This window comes from Phyllobates terribilis, unplaced genomic scaffold (assembly GCF_046119375.1).
Source record: "Phyllobates terribilis strain yellow unplaced genomic scaffold, ASM4611937v1 Scaffold_7__3_contigs__length_470593459, whole genome shotgun sequence".
NCBI classification, from domain to species: domain Eukaryota; kingdom Metazoa; phylum Chordata; class Amphibia; order Anura; family Dendrobatidae; genus Phyllobates; species Phyllobates terribilis.
In genome coordinates this window covers 18459300-18480145 of record NW_027362767.1, presented here as the reverse complement: position 1 = coordinate 18480145, position 20846 = coordinate 18459300, and the positions used below count along the sequence as shown (strand labels likewise).

General features: G+C 51.4%; 1 protein-coding gene across 1 annotated transcript in view; it reads left to right on the top strand.

Moving 5' to 3' along the window:
* Window positions 1-20846, top strand: part of KCNK13 (potassium two pore domain channel subfamily K member 13) — a 93098-nt gene that overhangs the window by 32000 nt on the left and 40252 nt on the right. The window lies entirely within an intron of this gene.

The window sequence follows — 20846 nt, the reverse complement described above, 5'->3', positions numbered from 1 at the left end:
CTGAGTGATATGGAGGGGGGCTGTGTGATATGGAGGGAGGCTGTGCGATATGGAGGAAGCTGAGTGATATGGAAGGGGGCTGTGCGATATGGAGGAAGCTGAGTGATATGGAAGGGGGCTGTGTGATATGGAGGGAGCTGTGTGATATGGAGGGAGCTGTGTGATATGGAGGAGGCTGACTGATATGGAGGAGGCTGCCTCATATGGAGGGGGGTTGTGTGATATGGAGGGAGCTGTGTGATATGGAGGAAGCTGAGTGATATGGAGGGAGCTGTGTGATATGGAGGGGGCTACATGATATGGAGGGGGCTGCGTGATATGGAGGGGGCTGTGTGATATGGAGGGAGCTGTGTGATATGGAGGGAGCTGTGCGATATGGAGGGGGGCTGTGCGATATGGAGGGAGCTGTGCGATATGGAGGAGGCTGACTGATATGGAGGAGGCTGCGTCATATGGAGGGGGGCTGTGTGATATGGAGGGAGCTGTGTGATATAGAGGGGGCTACATGATATGAAGGGGGCTGCGTGATATGGAGGGGGCTGTGTGATATGGAGGAGGCTGAGTGATATGGAGGAGGCTGAGTGAAATGGAGGAGGCTGCATCATATGGAGGAGGCTGTGTGATATGGAGGGAGCTGTGTGATATGGAGGGGGCTGCATGATATGGAGGGGGCTGCGTGATATGGAGGGGGCTGTGTGATATGAAGGGAGCTGCGTGATATGGAGGGGGCTGTGTGATATGGAGGGGCTGTGTGATATGGAGCGGGCTATGTGATATGTAGGAGGCTGGGTAATATAGAGGGAGCTGCGTGATATGGAGGAGGCTGCATGATATGGACGGGTCTGCGATATGGAGGAGGCTGCATGATATGGAGGGGGCTGCGCGATATGGAGGGGGCTGCGCGATATGGAGGGGGCTGTGTGATATGGAGGGGGCTGTGTGATATGGAGGGGTCTGTGTGATATGGAGGGAGCTGCGTGATATGGAGGGAGCTTTGTAATATGGAGGAGGGCTGTGTGATATGGAGATATGGAGGGGTGCTGTGTGATATGAAGGAGGCTGTGTGATATGGAGGGAGCTGTTATGTATGGAGGAGGCTGTGTGATATGGAGGGGTCTGCGCGATATGGATGGGTCTGCATGATATGGAGGGGACTGTGTGATATGGAGCGGGCTGTGTGATATGGAGGGAGCTGCTTGATATGGAGGGTGCTGTGTGATATGGAGGGAGCTGTGTGATATGGTGGGGTCTGTGCGATATGGAGGGGGCTGCGTGATATGGAGGGGGCTGCGTGATATGGAGCTTTGTGATATGGAGTGGGCTGTGTGATATGGAGTAGGCTGTGTGATATGGTTGGGTCTGTGTAATATGGAGGAAGCTGCGTGATATGGAGGGGGCTGCGTGATATGGAGGGGGCTGTGTGATATTGCGCGATATGGAGGGGGCTGCGCGATATGGAGGGAGCTGAGTGATATGGAGGGGACTGTGTGATATGGAGGGGGCTGTGTGATATGGAGGGGGCTGTGTGATATGGAGGAAGCTGAGTGATATGGAGGGGGCTGAGTGATATGCAGGGGGCTGTGTGATATGGAGGGGGCTGTGCGATATGGAGGAAGCTGAGTGATATGGAGGGAGCTGAGTGATATGGAGGAAGCTGAGTGATATGGCGGGGGCTGAGTGATATGGAGGGGGCTGTGCGATATGGAGGGGGCTGTGCGATATGGAGGGGGCTGTGCGATATGGAGGAAGCTGTGTGATATGGAGGGGGCTGAGTGATATGCAGGGGGCTGTGTGATATGGAGGGGGCTGTGTGATATGGAGGGGGCTGTGCGATATGGAGGGGGCTGTGCGATATGGAGGGGGCTGTGCGATATGGAGGAAGCTGTGTGATATGGAGGGGGCTGAGTGATATGCAGGGGGCTGTGTGATATGGAGGGGGCTGTGTGATATGGAGGGGGCTGTGCGATATGGAGGAAGCTGAGTGATATGCAGGGGGCTGTGTGATATGGAGGGGGCTGTGCGATATGGAGGGGGCTGTGCGATATGGAGGAAGCTGTGTGATATGGAGGGGGCTGAGTGATATGGAGGAGGCTGTGCGATATGGAGGGGGCTGTGTGATATGGAGGAAGCTGTGTGATATGGAGGGGGCTTTATGATATGCAGGGGGCTGTGTGATATGGAGGGGGCTGTGCGATATGGAGGGGGCTGAGTGATATGCAGGGGGCTGTGTGATATGGAGGGGGCTGTGCGATATGGAAGAAGCTGAGTGATATGGAGGGAGGTGCGTGATATGGAGGGAGCTGTGTGATATGCAGGGGACTGTGTGATATGGAGGGGGCTGTGCGATATGGAGGAAGCTGAGTGATATGGAGGGAGGTGCGTGATATGGAGGGGGCTGAGTGATATGGAGGGAGGTGCGTGATATGGAGGGGGCTGTGTGATATGGAGGGGGCTCTGCGATATGGAGGGGGCTGTGCGATATGGAGGGAGGCTGTGCAATATGGAGGAAGCTGAGTGATATGGAGGGAGGTGCGTGATATGGAGGGGGCTGAGTGATATGGAGGGGGCTGTGTGATATGGAGGGGGCTGAGTGATATGGAGGGAGGTGCGTGATATGGAGGGGGCTGAGTGATATGGAGGGGGCTGCGTCATATGGAGGGAGGCTGTGTGATATGGAGGGAGGCTGTGCGATATGGAGGAAGCTGAGTGATATGGAAGGGGGCTGTGTGATACGGAGGGAGCTGTGTGATATGGAGGGAGCTGTGTGATATGGAGGGAGCTGTGTGATATGGAGGAGGCTGACTGATATGGAGGAGGCTGCCTCATATGGAGGGGGGTTGTGTGATATGGAGGGAGCTGTGTGATATGGAGGAAGCTGAGTGATATGGAGGGGGCTGAGTGATATGCAGGGGGCTGTGTGATATGGAGGGGGCTGTGCGATATGGAGGAAGCTGAGTGATATGGAGGGAGGTGCGTGATATGGAGGGAGCTGTGTGATATGCAGGGGGCTGTGTGATATGGAGGGGGCTGTGCGATATGGAGGAAGCTGAGTGATGGAGGGAGGTGCGTGATATGGAGGGGGCTGAGTGATATGGAGGGGGGCTGTGTGATATGGAGGGAGGCTGTGCGATATGGAGGAAGCTGAGTGATATGGAAGGGGGCTGTGCGATATGGAGGAAGCTGAGTGATATGGAAGGGGGCTGTGTGATATGGAGGGAGCTGTGTGATATGGAGGAGGCTGACTGATATGGAGGAGGCTGCCTCATATGGAGGGGGGTTGTGTGATATGGAGGGAGCTGTGTGATATGGAGGAAGCTGAGTGATATGGAGGGAGCTGTGTGATATGGAGGGGGCTACATGATATGGAGGGGGCTGCGTGATATGGAGGGGGCTGTGTGATATGGAGGGAGCTGTGTGATATGGAGGGAGCTGTGCGATATGGAGGGGGGCTGTGCGATATGGAGGGAGCTGTGCGATATGGAGGAGGCTGACTGATATGGAGGAGGCTGCGTCATATGGAGGGGGGCTGTGTGATATGGAGGGAGCTGTGTGATATGGAGGGGGCTACATGATATGGAGGGGGCTGTGTGATATGGAGGAGGCTGAGTGATATGGAGGAGGCTGAGTGAAATGGAGGAGGCTGCATCATATGGAGGAGGCTGTGTGATATGGAGGGAGCTGTGTGATATGGAGGGGGCTGCATGATATGGAGGGGGCTGCATGATATGGAGGGGGCTGCGTGATATGGAGGGGGCTGTGTGATATGAAGGGAGCTGCGTGATATGGAGGGGGCTGTGTGATATGGAGGGGCTGTGTGATATGGAGCGGGCTATGTGATATGGAGGAGGCTGGGTAATATGGAGGAGGCTGCATGATATGGACGGGTCTGCGATATGGAGGGGGCTGCCCGATATGGAGGAGGCTGCGCGATATGGGGGAAGCTGAGTGATATGGAGGGAGCTGTGTGATATGCAGGGGGCTGTGTGATATGGAGGGGGCTGTGCGATATGGAGGAAGCTGAGTGATATGGAGGGAGGTGTGTGATATGGAGGGGGCTGAGTGATATGGAGGGAGGTGCGTGATATGGAGGGGGCTGTGTGATATGGAGGGGGCTGTGCGATATGGAGGGAGGCTGTGCAATATGTAGGAAGCTGAGTAATATGGAGGGGGCTGAGTGATATGGAGGGAGGTGCGTGATATGGAGGGGGCTGAGTGATATGGAGGGGGGCTGTGTGATATGGAGGGAGGCTGTGCGATATGGAGGAAGCTGAGTGATATGGAAGGGGGCTGTGCGATATGGAGGAAGCTGAGTGATATGGAAGGGGGCTGTGTGATATGGAGGGAGCTGTGTGATATGGAGGGAGCTGTGTGATATGGAGGAGGCTGACTGATATGGAGGAGGCTGCCTCATATGGAGGGGGGTTGTGTGATATGGAGGGAGCTGTGTGATATGGAGGAAGCTGAGTGATATGGAGGGAGCTGTGTGATATGGAGGGGGCTACATGATATGGAGGGGGCTGCGTGATATGGAGGGGGCTGTGTGATATGGAGGGAGCTGTGTGATATGGAGGGAGCTGTGCGATATGGAGGGGGGCTGTGCGATATGGAGGGAGCTGTGCGATATGGAGGAGGCTGACTGATATGGAGGAGGCTGCGTCATATGGTGGGGGGCTGTGTGATATGGAGGGAGCTGTGTGATATAGAGGGGGCTACATGATATGAAGGGGGCTGCGTGATATGGAGGGGGCTGTGTGATATGGAGGAGGCTGAGTGATATGGAGGAGGCTGAGTGAAATGGAGGAGGCTGCATCATATGGAGGAGGCTGTGTGATATGGAGGGAGCTGTGTGATATGGAGGGGGCTGCATGATATGGAGGGGGCTGCGTGATATGGAGGGGGCTGTGTGATATGAAGGGAGCTGCGTGATATGGAGGGGGCTGTGTGATATGGAGGGGCTGTGTGATATGGAGCGGGCTATGTGATATGTAGGAGGCTGGGTAATATAGAGGGAGCTGCGTGATATGGAGGAGGCTGCATGATATGGACGGGTCTGCGATATGGAGGAGGCTGCATGATATGGAGGGGGCTGCGCGATATGGAGGGGGCTGCGCGATATGGAGGGGGCTGTGTGATATGGAGGGGGCTGTGTGATATGGAGGGGTCTGTGTGATATGGAGGGAGCTGCGTGATATGGAGGGAGCTTTGTAATATGGAGGAGGGCTGTGTGATATGGAGATATGGAGGGGTGCTGTGTGATATGAAGGAGGCTGTGTGATATGGAGGGAGCTGTTATGTATGGAGGAGGCTGTGTGATATGGAGGGGTCTGCGCGATATGGATGGGTCTGCATGATATGGAGGGGACTGTGTGATATGGAGCGGGCTGTGTGATATGGAGGGAGCTGCTTGATATGGAGGGTGCTGTGTGATATGGAGGGAGCTGTGTGATATGGTGGGGTCTGTGCGATATGGAGGGGGCTGCGTGATATGGAGGGGGCTGCGTGATATGGAGCTTTGTGATATGGAGTGGGCTGTGTGATATGGAGTAGGCTGTGTGATATGGTTGGGTCTGTGTAATATGGAGGAAGCTGCGTGATATGGAGGGGGCTGCGTGATATGGAGGGGGCTGTGTGATATTGCGTGATATGGAGGAGGGCTGTGTGATATGGAGGGAGCTGTTTGGTATGGAGGAGGCTGTGTGATATGGAGGGGTCTGCGCGATGTGGAGGGGGCTGCTTGATATGGAGGGGACTGTGTGATATGGAGCGGGCTGTGTGATATGGAGTGGGCTGTGTGATATGGAGGGAGCTGCATGATATGGAGGGAGCTGTGTGATATGGAGGGAGCTGCGTGATATTGAGAGCTGTGTGATATGGAGTAGGATGTGTGATATGGAGGAGGCTGTGTGATATGGTGGGGTCTGTGCGATATGGAGGGGGCTGCGTGATATGGAGGGGGCTGCGTGATATGGAGCTTTGTGATATGGGGGGGCTGTGTGATATGGAGGGGGCTGTGTTATATGGAGTGGGCTGTGTTATATGGAGGGGGCTGTGTGATATGGAGCTTTGTGATATGGAGGGGCTGTGTAATATTGAGGGGGCTGTGTGATATGGAGGGAGCTGTGTGATATGGAGGGGGCGGTGTGATATGGAGGGGTCTACGTGATATGGAAGGGGTTCTGTGATATGGAGGGGTGGTGTTTGATATGGAGGGGAGCTGTGTGATATGGAAGTAGCTGTGTGATATGGAGGGGGCTGAGTGATATGGAAGGGGTTGCGTGATATGAAGCTGGCTGCGTGATATGGAGGAGGCTGTGTGATATGGAGCTGTGTGATATGGAGGAGGCTGTGTGATATTGAGGGAGCTGCGTCATATGGAGGGGGTTGTGTGATATAGAAGGAGCTGTGTGATATGGAGGGTTCTGTGTGATATGGAAGGGGTTGTGTGATATGGAGGGAGCTGTGTGTTATGGAGGGATCTGTGTGATATGGAGGAGGGCTGTGTGATATGGAGGGGTGCTGTGTGATATGGAGGAGGCTGTGTTATATGAAGGGAGCTGTTTGGTATGGGGGAGGTTTTGTGACATGGAGGAGGCTGTATGATATGGAGGGGTCTGCGCAATATGGAGTGGGCTGTGTGATATGGAGGAAGCTACGTGATATGGAGGGGCTGTGTGATATGAATCTGTGTGATATGGAGGGGTTGTGTGATGTGGAGGGGGCTGTGTGATATGGGGGAGGCTGCGTAATATAGAGGGAGCTGCGTGATATGGAGGGGGCTGCGTGATATGGAGGGAGCTTTGTAATATGGAGGAGGGCTGTGTGATATGGAGGGGGCTGTGTGATATGAAGGGGTTGTGTGATGTGGAGGGGGCTGTGTGATATGGGGGAGGCTGCGTGATATGGAGAGGTCTGTGCGATATGGAGGGGGCTGCGCGATATGGAGGGCGCTGCAGGATATGGATGGAGCTGCGCGATATGGAGGGGGATGTGCGATATGGAGGGGGCTGTGTGATATGGAGTGGGCTGCGTGATATAGAGGGGTCTGTGCGATATGGAAGGGTCTGTGCGATATGGAGGGGGCTGCACGATATGGAGTGGGCTGTGTGATATGGAGGAGCTACGTGATATGGAGGGAGCTGCGTGATATGGAGTGGGCTGTGTGATATGGAGGGGGCTGTGTTATATGGAGGGAGCTGCGTGATATGGAGGGAGCTGCGTGATATGGAGGGAGCTGCGTGATATGGAGGGAGCTGTGTGATATGGAGGGGGCTATGTGATTATGGAGGGGGCTGTGTGATATGGAGGGAGCAGCATGATATGAAGGGATCTGCATGATATGGAGAAGGCTGCGTGATACGGAGGGGGCTGCGTGATATGGAGGGGGCTGTGTGATATGGAGGGGTCTGTATGATATGGAAGGAGCTGTGTGATATGGAGGAGACTGTGTGATATGGAGGGGTCTCTGATATGGAAGGGGTTGTGTGATATGGAGGGAGCTGTGTGATATGGAGGGGGCTGTGTGATATGGAGGGGGCTGTGTGATATGGAAGAAGCTGTGTGATATGGAGGAGGCTGTGTGATATGGTTGGGTCTGTGCGATACGGAGAGGGCTGCGTGATATGGAGGGGGCTGTGTGATATGAATCTGTGTGATATGGAGGGGGCCGTGTGATATTGAGGGGGCTGTGTGATATTGAGGGAGCTGCGTGATATGAAGGGATCTGCGTAATATGGAGAAGGCTGCATGATACGGAGGGGGCTGCGTGATATGGAGGGGGCTGTGTGATATGGAGAGATCTGTGTGATATGGAAGGAGCTGTATGATATGGAGGGGGCTGTGTGATATGGAAGGAGCTGTGTGATATGGAGGCGGCTGTGTGATGAGGAGGAATCTGTGTGATATGGTTGGGTCTGTGCGATATGGAGGGGGCTGCGTGATATGGAGGGGGCTGTGTGATATGGATCTGTGTGATATGGAGGGGGCTATGTGATATTGACGGAGTTGCGTGATATGGAGTGGACTGTGTGATTTGGAGGGAGCTGTGTGATGTGGAGGGGGCTGTGTGATATGGAGGGGACTGTGTGATTTGGAGGGAGCTGTTTGATATGGAGGGGTCTTTTTGATATGGAAGGGGCTCTGTGATATGGAGGGGGGCTGTGTGATATGGAGGGAGCTGTGTGATATGGAGGGGAATGTGTGATATGGAGTGGGCTGTGTGATATGGAGGGGGCTGTGTGATTTGGAGGGGGGCTGTGTTATATGGAGGGAGCTGCATGATAAGGAGTGGGGCTGTGTATATAGAGGGGGCTGTTTGATATGAAGGGGGCTGTGTGATATGGAGGGGGCTGTGTGATATGGAGGGAGTTGCGTGATATGAAGGAGGGTGTCTGATATAGAGGAGGCTGTATTATATGAAGGGGTCTGTGCAATATGGAGGGGGCTGCGTGATATGGAGGGGGCTCTGCGATATGGATGGAGCTCTGCGATATGGAGGGGGCTGTGTGATATGGAGGGAGCTGTGTGATATGGAGGAAGCTGTGTGATATGGTGGTGGCTGTGTGATATGGAGGGGGCTGTGTGATATGGAGGGGGCTGCTTGATATGATAGGGGTTCTGTGATATGGAGGGGGGCTGTGTGATATGGAGGGAGCTGTGTGATATGGTGGAGGGGGATGTGTATTATGGAGGGGGATGTGTGATATGGAGTTGGCTGCATGATATGGAGGGAGCCCTATGTTATGGAGGGGGCTGTGTGATATGGAGGTGGCTGTGTGATATGGAGGAGGCTTTGTGATATGGATGGATCTGCGTAATATGGAGGGGTCTGCGTGATATGGAAGGAGTTCTGTGATATGGAGGGGGGCTTTGTGATATGGATGGATCTGTGTGATATCGAGGGGGATGTGTGATATGGAAGGGGCTGTGTGATATGGAGTTGGCTGTGTGATATGGAGGGAACTGTGTGATATGGAGGGGGCTGTGTGATATGGAGGTGGGCTGTGTGATATGGAGGGGGCTGGGTAATATGAAGGGAGCTGTGTGATATGGAGGAGGCTGTGTGATATGGGGGGTCTGCGCTATATTGAGAGGGCTGTGTGATATGGAGGGGGCTGCGTGATATCGAGTGGGCTGTCTGATATGGAGGGGGCTGTGTGATTTGGAGCTGTGTGATTTGCAGGGGGATGTGTGATATGGAGGGGGATGTGTGAAATGGAGGGTGATGTGTGATATGGAGGGAGCTGTGTGATATGCAGGGGGCTGTGTGATATGGAGGAAGCTGTGTGATATGAAGGGGTCTGTGTGATATGGAAGGGTTTGTGTGATATGGAAGGGTTTGTGTGATATGGAGGGAGCTGTGTGATATGGAGGGAGCTGTGTGATATGCAGGGGGCTGTGTGATATGGAGTGGGCTGTGTGATATGGAGGGAGCTGTGTGATATGCAGGGGGCTGTGTGATATGGAGTGGGCTGTGTGATATGGAGGGAGCTGTGTGATATGCAGGGGGTTGTGTGATATGGAGGGTGATGTGTGATATGGAGGGGGCTGTGTGATATGGAGGGAGCTGTGTGATATGGAGGGGGCTGTGTGATATGGAGGGAGCTGTGTGATATGGAGGGGGCTGTGTGATATGCAGGGGGCTGTGTGATATGGAGGGAGCTGTGTGATATGGAGTGGGCTGTGTGATATGGAGTGGGCTGTGTGATATGGAGGGAGCTCTGTGATATGGAGTGGGCTGTGTGATATGTAGGGGACTGTGTGATATGGAGGGAGCTGTGTGATATGGAAGGAGCTGTGTGATATGGAGTGGGCTGTGTGATATGGAGTGGGCTGTGTGATATGGAGGGAGCTCTGTGATATGGAGTGGGCTGTGTGATATGGAGGGGACTGTGTGATATGGAGGGAGCTGTGTGATATGGAAGGGTTTGTGTGATATGGAGGGAGCTTTTATGGGGAAATGTGTCACATTAGGGGGTACTTTTGTATAAGGACGGTGTTCATAATTGAGAGAGACATCTCTGATCTATAAATGCGGCTTAAAAGAGGAACTCCATAGAGAAGTGAGTCTATTTCCCCGCCCCATATGGTGATATCGAGCACCTTGTAAAGTCTGTGTGTCCCCCTTCAGGCTTGGTTCACACATCGCAGCTTCCCTTTGTATTTTTTTCTTCAGTCATTTATTGAAGTTGTAGTAACTCTACTGCAGTTATGTTTGGATTTTGGAAAATCACAAAAAAAAAACCTCGCTTGGTTTTCACATGATCCCAGGCTGATGTTTCTGCAGTTTCTTCCACGCTGTAAGTGTCAGTGGGGGGTTAGTGTCAGACCCCCCCATATGTTTTTTCTCTTTCGCTATCAGTCATGTGACAATTAATGTTCTCCCAAAATAAGAAAAAGTAACAAAATGTAACACATGACAATACCAGACTGACGGGGGCTCCGATTAGTATATTTTATGGGTGTGCAGTCTAGCTGACAACAGAAAGCAAAGCCAGGGCCGTGTTTTCTTTTATGTTTCACATGGCTAAAGTAGTCCAAAACTCGGGCTTCACTTCACAGCCCAACTCCTCGTCGCTGCACCCATTTGTTGTTTCATTGTGGATCCAGGAAGCTGAGGTTTGGGGGGCTGTTTGCTGAGGTCCTGACACTATGGAGCTGCTTGTACTGTCCCTTCACCGGCCTGTGATGTGGAGGGAACGCCGGAGTCACTTGCCCTCCATGTCACGGGGACTGCTCTAGTAATGTCACATTGTGATGCCCTCAGCAAACAGCTCCTCATATCTCAGCTTCCTGGCCTGCAATGATTGTAAAATGGGGGAGTGTGATATTTTAGGTCAGCGGAAGTCAAGAGTTTTCAGAGTTCTCCCTTAACCCCACGACCTCCTACGTGAGCCCCGGTAGTTGTGCCAGGATTACTCCCCGGGTTCCTCCGGTCGTCCTCACGATTTCCGCCGTTGTTTCCGCCATCTGCTTCTTCCATTTCTTTCAACACCAGCTGTAAATTGTCTTTTTCCCAGAGAGAAAATCTAATTAGAGGAGCGCTCCGGGGCCGGGAACAGTAATTTCCAGGAGTCGGACTGAGCGCTGGAGAATCACTAATTGTGCGCATCTCGGATTCTGACTGCGACTCAATCACAAAACGATCAAAAAATGTAAACCGCGGCGCCCTTCTGTAGAGTATGCCCAGGCCACGGTGGGCACGTTCATCATCGGGGGCCGGATATTGTCACACTCGGCATTGATCGACCTCATTTCCAGCTTCATCCTTCGCATATCGCAGCTTGGATCAGAAATGCGTGTCCTGCCCCAGGAGGCCGGTGAGTCAGCCGCAATGGCCGGGCGACACTGCAAGGAAACGCTCTCAAACCTCTTCACCCAGACGGATGATGCAGAAGAAAAAAAAAAGGCATAAAAAGTGCAGCATATATCATATGACATTTATGTTACGACATTTGTGCAATAATTTGCAACGTTTTGCTGCAGATAGTGTGCGTGGTCTGATAGATTTACTATAATTTACTATGGAAATTGGTGTAAAAATAGCGCAAATCTACAACGGATCATAGCCAGAGTGAACGACATATACCGATGCACAGAAAACATGCGCCAAATGTATTACAAAATGTGCACCCTATTTGGGTCTTCTTGCATATAGCTGCCATACATGACCAAAGTCTTAGTAAATCCTCCTTCGTTTTTCAATTCTTCATCATTTTCAAGATCTCTGCTTACTGTCAGTGAATGGAAGCCTTCCAGTGCACACCCAGAGGTGGACGGCATATCCTGGGTATATCCGAGAGATCTGCACTGCTGCATATTGCCGGCACATGAAGGGGTTATTCGGCAGCGTCCTAATCTCTTGTCCCATCGCCGGTGATTGATATCAGGCGCTGGGTGGAAAATGCTCCGATTCTGTAACAAAGCGCAATTCCGCAGGGAACGCCATTGTGAATAAAGGCTGCGAATGGGAAGATTATCAAAGAGGATGATTTTCTCCTGATCACTCCGAGCGCAGAACAAAGATTAAGAGAAGATCTGATAATAGAGGCGCAATTTGGGCTGAGATGAGCAATCACGAGCAATCCCCCCGATAGCGCTCCACACATCCCTGAGAGCAGTGACACTTATAGAGGCGAAACCAGAATATATGAATATAGAAATCTTCTCATGACAGTTGTCAGGGCTTTCTTGCTTCAATATGGCCACTAGTCAGTGCTCACTAATGATGTCACCCAGCTTTCCCATAATACCGAATGGCAAATAGAGTTAGGTCCAGAAGTATTTGGCCAGTAACACAAGTTTGGGCATTTTAGCTGTTTACTAAAACATATTGCTGATCTAGTTCTATAACCAATCTGGGCCGACTCTCAGCTTTAATTTGAGGGGATTCATATCCTAATTGGAGGAAGGGTTTAGAAATTACAGCTCTTTAATATATAGCTGCCTGTTTTTCAAAAGTAATTGGACAGATATCGCAAAAGCTGTTTAATGGCTGCATGGGCTTTTCCCTTGTTAATTAATAATCAATTAAGTAGGTAAAAGGTCTGGAGCTGATTCCAGGTGTGGCATTTGCATTTGGAAGCTGTTGCTGTGAACCCACAACATGCGGTCAAAGGATCTCTCAATGGAAAAGAATCAGACTATTATTAGGCTGAAAAAAAAGAAGAAATCCATCAGAGAGAGAGCAGAAATTTTAATAGCGGAGAAATAAAAAAGCACACACTGGACGTCCACAGAAGACAACAGTGGTGGATGATCGCAGAAGCCTTCCCATGGTGAAGAAAAACTCCTTCACAACATCCCCCAAGTGAAGACTCTCCACGAAGTCGGTGTGCCAGAATCTAAGTCCACCATAAAGAGAAGACGTCATGAGAGCAAATATAGAAGGTTCATCACAAGGTGTAGACCATCAATCGGCATGAAAATAGAAAGGCCGGATTAGAGTTTACCAAAAAACACCTAAAGAAGCCATCAGTTATGGAAAAGCAAAACCACCAGAATGATGGGAAGAAGAAAGTCTGGAGAAGGTTTGGAGCGGCTCCAGATCCTCAGCACATCCTGTGTAACACATGGTGGAGGCGGTGCGATGGCGCAGGCTTGCTTGGCTGCCAATGGCACCGGATCAGTAGTGGTTATTGATGATGTGACCAAAGACAGAAGCAGCCAGATGAATCCTGTGTGTACAGGGCGAGACTTTCTTCTCGGATTAAATCAAATGCAACAACGATCATTGGACGACGCTTCACAGGACAGACGGACAATGACCCAAAACATCCTGCGAAAGCAAAGAAGTGGAATATTCTGCAATGGCCGAGTCCTCACCAGATCTCAGCCCATTGAGCCGCATTTCACAGACAAAACTGAAGACAGAAAGAGCCACAAACAAGCGAGAACCAAAGTCACTGCAGTAAAGGCGTCAAAGCCTCACATCGGAGGACACCTGCGATGGTGACTGCCATGGCCTCCAGACTTCAGGCCGTCATTGCTACAAAGTATTAAAAATTAACATTTTATTTATGGTAAAGCTAATTTGTCCAATTACTTTTGAGCCCCTGAAATGAGGAGACTTTGTAGAAAAATCATTGCATTTCCTAAATGTTTCACAGGAGATTTTTGTTCAACCCTCTGACAAAACAGCTTCTAATCTTAATCAGCCAGACGTCTAGATTTGTTAAGCCAAGGGAAATACACTATTGTGTTTTGTGTTGACTTGTGAATGTATGGGTTTCTTTGGTGGGTCAAGAAGGACAGACCAGTATTTGTATAACTCTTAATGTTGTCTTCTCTTGGTTATGAAACAATGATGTTTGTTACTATGCTAATTGCATATTGTACTAAAGGCAGCTAGATATTTATTTACCAGAGCCCCCTGTTATACCAACTATGTAAATTGATTAAATGCTCAAACAATGAAACCTGAGCCCTGTGGAATAATACCCTTCCTAACCCTTGCCCTGTGGATGTGTACTTGAAAGAAAAAATGTGAACTATTTAAGGAACATATGCCTCTGTAGCAGAAAGATTTGAAACAGAGAATTGAAAGAGACTTTAGAAGGAGAATTACAGATCAGACTCTCTTCAGACCATCAGCTTGGTAGCATGGCTTTATCCAAAGAGACTCAGATTTGGATTTTACATGATTCCGGCGTAAGGGTATATGGCCCTGACTGGAAAGATACGGATCTGCTCCATTGACTATCATGGATACATTTGCGGAGCCCAGGTATGAACAATGAAATCACCTGGCCCCATGGATATGTTGTTTGGGTTGTTGCCAGGTGGGACCCTCCGGTCGCCTGGAACCCATGGAGACATTTGGAGAAGCCAGATTAGGACCAGCCAGTCTTCTGGTCCCATTGCCCCCTGTGGTCTCCTGGCCTTGTACCTCGATGGACTGTCTGCTTCCTAAGCTTAGCACTACCTCCTCTCTGTGGGGGCTCGCCAAAAGCGGGGGGGGTCACTGGTTGTGGTAGTCTGCCCTGGAAGTCCCAAAGTCGCTGCAGTTCTATCCCAGGCGGGCCAGCAGAATGGTGAGACTGTGTAATTTTGCACCATCTTGGGTATTTTCTGGGACTGTTCTATGTGTTTATTGTCCGTTTGGTGGTTCAATAAAGTATTGTCACATTGTTTTAGGCCACAGCCCCATTATCAGTATTTGTTCAGTATTTGGTCCGTATTTTTCTCAGGAGTGGGAGCCAAAACCAGGAGTGGGTGATAAATGCAGAATTGGTGACTTGTTTCTATTATGCCTTTTCTCTGATTGTTCCTCACCTGGTTTTGGCTCCTGAGAAAAAATACTGACCGAATACTGACCAAATACTGATAGTGGGGCCGTGGCCTTACTCTCATCTTGTGTTGTCTGAGAAGTATTACGCCCACGGAAGACCCAGTGTCTTCACAAACCCCTTTAAATTAAACCTGAAAGGCTCAACTTAAGATGCATCACAGTTGTTTTATTTTAAATCCAAAATAGCCGCAATTGGAAATATTCTACATTTTGAGGGTGAAAAACAGCAAAAGTTGTATCCTGTATAGACAAACTGATATATTTTACCCACTGTGAGGCAGTGACGGGGATCGTATACGAGGGACGTTATATATCCCCCAGAATGTGTACAGAGACCTATTAAATCCATTGGAGTGCATTGCAGTCACACACACACCTGCGGCTGCAATGCGGGAATGAAGGTGAGCAATGACCTGGTCAGGCTATCTGGCTAAGACAGATTAAGTAAAACCCGGCAGGGCCTTCATTTCTTGGAGGAGGCTAGAGGAAGGTAGTGGGGCGGCTCCTCCCTCCAACCCGGGTTTTCCAGTGGCTCTTGCCACAGGTCCTTTAAAACCCTGCACTAAGGATTAGTGTTGTTCTATGTTGAAACCTGCTAGGAGCGGCCATTGCCCACGGCAACCGTTGTTTAAGGACTCGTGTTAACCCGGCTGCGAACCAGAGGACTGTCCTGTTTACCTGTGAGTTGCTGAATAAAGCTGTTTATGCTGGACTTGCTTGGGTCACTGCTTCAGTTACTGCACGGTGTGAACACCGCCGCCTTACAGCTTGGTGGAGAATGCGGGCATAGTGACTGAGGCATACCCCCACCGGCAGCTGCATGACCACAATCCGGCCGGCCACCTTTCAGTTCCACCCCGTGGACAAAATGGACGAACTATTAAAGCAGTTGACACTCGCCCAGCGGCGGCAGCTGCAGTCTCAGCGGCAACAGCAGGAGCAGCACCAGAGTCTCCAACGGCAACAGCAGGAGCGGGAACAGCAGCATAATCAGCAGCAGCAGCCACTGTACCAGCAGCAGCAAAAAACAAACAAACTGCTGCTGCAACAGATTGCTGCCCTGCGGGAGACGCCGACGGCATCAGCCATGGACCGTCGAGAGGCCCGGGACAAGGTTCGATCAGCGTTGAGGAAAATGGGACCGGAGGACGACGTGGAAGCCTTCCTTACCATTTATGAGCACACAGCGGAGCGGGAAAACCTACCAGCCAGCCAGTGGGCAGAAGTGGGGGCTCCGTTTCTGGTCGGCGATGCCCAAAAGGCCTACTTCAACCTAAGTCGAGAGGACTCCCAGGACTACCAGAGGCTCAAAGGTAAGATCCTTGCCCGGCTGGGGGTCAATACATACGTGAGGGCTCAGCATGTGTTTTCGTGGGCCTATGTGGAGACCCAACCCGCCCGGTCTCAGGCTTATGACCTCCTGCAGCTGGTTAAGAGGTGGCTCCAGCCTGAGACTTTGTCTCCAGCCCAGATGGTGGAGAGGGTGGTGGTTGACCGGCTGGTGAGGACTCTGCCAGCCGCTATCCAACGTTGGGTGGGGCAAGGGGACCCCGGCACACTCGACCAGGTGGTCAGCCTGATCGAGCGCTACTCGGCCACTCAGGACTTTATCCGGGACTCTGCCCCCTCGCGGCTGTCACGCCGATCCCTGCCAACCCAGGAGTCGGGAAAGAAGTCGCGTCCCTCTGCTGGGGACAGTCAGCACCGTGCCCGTGCTGAAGGGGAACCTCGGAGTGAGAGTGGCAGGAGACTGGTTCCCTCCCAAACTGTCATAAGACCTAACAGTACCTTCACCCTTAGGTGCAGAAGGTGTCAGGGGCCGGGTCATGTGGTTTCTAATTGTCCCCTGACTACGGAACCCATGGACTGCGGATATAGCCGCCGGGTCTCAATGTATGCCCAGACCATCTGCACAGCGAGCGCCGACCCCCAGCACAGTGAACTCCAACTATGCCACGTACTGGTTAATGGGTACCCCACGGAGGCCCTCCTGGACTCAGGGAGCCTCGTGACTCTGGTACATGGGTCGCTGGTGGCAGGAGACAACCCCAGTGGACGGCCAGTCGGGGTTGTGTGTATCCATGGGGACCTCCGAGAGTACCCAACTGCGGAGGTAGTTTTGTCCACGCCATGTGGAGACATAAAACATGTGGTGGTAGTGGTAAAAACTCTTCCCTATGGGACTGTGTTGGGAAGAGACTTGCCCCTGTTCTGGACTCTGTGGAAAAACAAAATCCACTCTCCCCCGGTAAAATGTATTACAGACGCTGTACCCGACGAACCTGCCGTAGGGGTGTCCAACCTAGGGACAGAGTGTGACCCCGATACGTTTCCCTTAGAGGTGTTGGCAGGAGAGGTCGAGGAGACCCCATCGATCCCCGAGCTGGAAGTGTCCCGGGACATGTTTGGGTCGGCTCAGCTGCAGGATCCCACCCTGACTCAGGCGGGGGAAAGGGTGGTAGAGGTAAACGGCATAACCCAACAGCCCGGTGCAGATACTGTATTTCCACGCATGGTAGTCAACGGTGAGTTGCTCTATAGGATAGATAAGATCAGGGACGAGGTCGTGGAACAGTTGGTAGTGCCTCAGTAGTACCATCGGGTGGTTCTAGATTTGGCACACACACACTTGCTGGGTGGACACTTAGGGGTAAAAAAAAACGCAAGAACGTATCTTGCAGCGGTTCTTTTGGCCTGGGGTTTACGCGGAGGTCAAAAGGTACTGTGGATCCTGCCCCGAATGTCAGTTGACCTCACCCACCGCAAGTTTCCGTAGCCCATTGGTACCCCTGCCGGTGATAGAGGTACCTTTTGAACGGATTGCAAAGGACTTGGTAGGGCCCATTGTAAAATCTGCCCATGGCCACCAACATATACTGGTGGTCGTCGACTATGCCACCCAGTACCCGGAGGCTATACCACTACGCCACACCTCGGCAAAACTGATTGCACGGGAGCTGTTTGCCATGTTATGTCGTCTTGGACTACCTAAGGAGATCCTGACGGATCACGGGACCCCTTTTATGTCCAAAGTGACAAGGGAACTGTGCAAATTGCTAAAAATTAAACAATTGCGCACCTCGGTGTACCACCCTCAAACTGACGGGCTAGTAGAACGGTTCAATAAAACCCTGAAGTCCATGTTAAAAAAAGGTGGTTTCTAAGGACAGAAGGGATTGGGACATGTTGCTACCCTATTTGATGTTGGCCGTCCGTGAGGTACCCCAGGCTTCCACAGGGTTCTCTCCCTTTGAGTTATTGTATGGCAGACACCCTAGGGGTCTGTTGGACGTAGCCAAAGAGACATGGGAACAAGAGCCGACTCCCCATAGGAGTATAATTGAACACGTGGCTAGTATGCAGGACCGGATCACGGCGGTCATGCCCATCGTGAAAGAACATCTGTTAGATGCCCAGGCAGCCCAGAGGCGCACATATAATAAAAGAGTCAGGTCTTTTAACAAGGGCGATCGGGTGTTAGTACTGGTACCCACAGCCGAGAGTAAGCTCATGGCCAAGTGGCAAGGGCCATATGAGATTCGAGAAAAAGTGGGGGAGGTAAATTACCGGGTGTATCAGCCTGGAAGGCGGAAACCTGAGCAGCTTTACCATGTAAACCTGCTAAAGCCTTGGAAAGATCGAGAGTGTTTAGTTACAGAAGTCACCCCGGGCATATCACCAGAGTGGTCTCTACCTTCAGCCAGGGAAGCGTCCGAGGGGGAGGTCAGGATAAGTGATGCCCTCACTAAACAGCAGCAACGGGAGGCTCGCTAGCTGGTGCAGCACAATACCGACGTGTTCTCAGAGCTACCAGGTAGGACTACGGTTATCCAACATGACATTGTCACCGAACCTGGGGTAAGGGTACTAATGAGACCGTACCGGGTACCCGAAGCCCGGAGGCAAGCCATCACGGCTGAGGTAGAACAAATTCTTCAGTTAGGGTATGTGCACACGATGCAGAAATGAAGCAGAAAATTTCTGCATCATTTCTGCATCTCCCTGGCAGAAAAAATGCATGCAGATTGTGCATGCGTTTTTCCTGCGGAATACATGCGGATTCACATGCGTTTCCGCATGTGGATTGACAAGCGCTTTCCAGGCGATTTTAGCATCACTTGGAAAGTGCTTGACAACTAGGTCACACTATATAAATTCATGCAAACAGCATGGATTTATATAGTGTGACCCGAGAGAGTGGTAAAAATAAAAAATAAATGTATACTTACCCTCCGATGGCCCGCGCTGTCCTGCTCACTCCGTTCTCCCGGCTGCCGGCAACTTTGAATTGAAAGACCTGCCGACGTCAGCGTCACATGACCCGTCACATGACTCTGACGTCAGCGCAGGTCCTTCAACTCACTGCAAAGTGTCGGGAACCAAGCAGGAGCGGTGCGCGGGCCGACAGAAGATAAGTATACATTTATTTTTTATTTTATTCTTTTTTTACAGTTTTTTAATGGTACCTGGGTGTGGATGAGACTGTCCTCTCCTCCACACCCGGGTACCATCCGCACATTAGAACGCGCCAATTACGCAAGTACAGATGCAGTCTTGTGGAATTGGCATGTTCTAATGCAAGTCAATGGCGGCGAAAATGCAGCGTTTCCGCAAAATTAATGGACATGCTGCGGATTTTTGAGCGCAGCGTTTACGCTGCAGAAAAATCCGCATCATGGGCACAGCACATGCGGATTTCAATTGGGGAACATTGCTGCCCTTCTACCATGCGTTTTTAATGGGTTTCCGCGGCGTTTACGCAGCTGTAAAAACTCTGTGGAAACGCATTAAAAACGCATCGTGTGAACTCAGCCTTAGGCGTCATAGAAGAATCACGGAGTGAGTGGGCTAGCCCCATCGTACTGATTCCAAAACCAGACGGATCGTTACAATTCTGTAACGATTTCCGGAAATTGAATGAAGCATCAAAGTTTGACCTTTATCCAATGCCCAGGGTGGATGAGCTGATTGAGAGACTGGGGCCGGCCCAGTACTTTACCACGCTCGATCTCACCAAGGGTTACTGGCAGGTACCTCTCACAGATTCGGCGAAGGAAAAGACCGCCTTCGTAACTCCGGAGGGTCTATACCACTATGTGGTCTTACCATTTTGGTTACATGGGGCCCCGGCTACATTCCAGAGGTTGATGGACATAGTGCTCAATCCTCATCAGGAGTACGCGTCCGCTTATCTAGATGATATTATCATCTTTAGCACCAACTGGCATACGCACCTATCACAGGTACAAGCGGTGCTGGATTCTCTCAGAGCCACGGGGTTAACGGCAAACCCCCAAAAATGTGCGATAGGGCTAGAGGAAGCCCGATATTTGGGGTATGTGATTGGCCGAGGAGCTATCAAGCCCCAAATCAATAAAGTTGAGGCCATAAAAAACTGGCCTAAACCGTCAAGTACAAAGCAGGTGAGGGCGTTCCTTGACATCCTTGGGTATTACCGCCGGTTTATACCTAATTTTGCTGGGCGAACGGCGGCCCTGACCGATCTCTTGAAAGGAAAAAATTCGGTAATGGTTCGGTGGAACCCTCAGACAGAAGAAGCCTTTCAGTCCATGAAGTTGGCCCTGTGTGGACAGCCGGTCCTCATCAGCCCAAACTTCAATGAAACCTTCATTGTACAGACAGATGCCTCGGAGGTAGGCCTAGGGGCGGTATTGTCACAAAAAGTGAATGGTGAAGAGCACCCGGTCACCTACTTGAGTAGAAAACTTGTCCCGGCAGAGAAAAATTATAGCGTAGTAGAGAAGGAGCGTTTGGCTATTAAGTGGGCCTTGGAATCGCTACGTTATTATTTACTCGGGCGTCAGTTCCGCTTGGTGACGGACCACTCACCCTTGGTATGGATGAGGAATGCCAAGGAGAGGAATGCGCGAGTCACCAGGTGGTTCCTGTAACTGCAAAATTTCAGTTTCTCTGTAGAACATCGCCATGGGGGGTCGCAGGGAAACGCGGATGCCCTGTCCCGGGCACCCTGTATGGTGGCAAATGTTCAACCCCACAAGTTTGAACAGAGGGGGGGGGATATGTGAGGCAGTGACCGGGA